Source organism: Plasmopara halstedii (genome assembly GCF_900000015.1).
Source record: "Plasmopara halstedii genome assembly, contig: Scaffold_1211, whole genome shotgun sequence".
In the NCBI taxonomy this organism is placed as follows: Eukaryota; Oomycota; class Peronosporomycetes; order Peronosporales; family Peronosporaceae; genus Plasmopara; species Plasmopara halstedii.
In genome coordinates this window covers 698,161-698,813 of record NW_020188126.1, presented here as the reverse complement: position 1 = coordinate 698,813, position 653 = coordinate 698,161, and positions in this window count along the sequence as shown.

Below are 653 nucleotides of genomic sequence, written 5' to 3'. Positions count from 1 at the left end.
GGAGACACCCGTCACCTTCGGAACGGTTGCCCCCTGCGCAAGGCGCGTCAAGGTTCTTAAAACCATCGCCCCAATCTCTACCACTCTGGCTCGTCGCGGGGAAACGAAACCACCGAGTAGGCGCGGGGCGACCTATTGGGGAAGAACTGAGTTCTGTTGAGCCTCAGGTTGGTAGAGGTCAACAGGGCTCAACCCCGAAGAGCTCCGTGCTCTTGAACACGGAATGTGTATGCAAGTCGGGCTTGCTGGTCGTGGAGGCGACCGTAAAGGGCTTCGAGAAGCCATGGGAGATCTTCATCGATTCCGGGTCGTCGGGCAATTCTGTTCGACGCTCCACGATGGAAGGAAGTCAGCTGTATGATGAGGCGCTGAAAGCGCGGTTGGTTGACATCGTCGTCACTGTTCGCCTAGCGATGGGGACACGTGTCACGGTCCCGAAGGTCCCTGTGGACCTCGGAATCAAGTTCCTTGACTTTGGTAGCGTGGAACGCTGTCTAGTCTTAGACTTGGATGCAAGGTATGACCTCATCTTATGAATGGCATAGTTGGAACAGTATGAACCATAGATTGATTGGAGGTCAAAGATCTTGGGCGCTATGCGCACGTCCCTGGTGGAGCTTTGGCGAGTCATGAACCCACCTATGCTAGGAGAT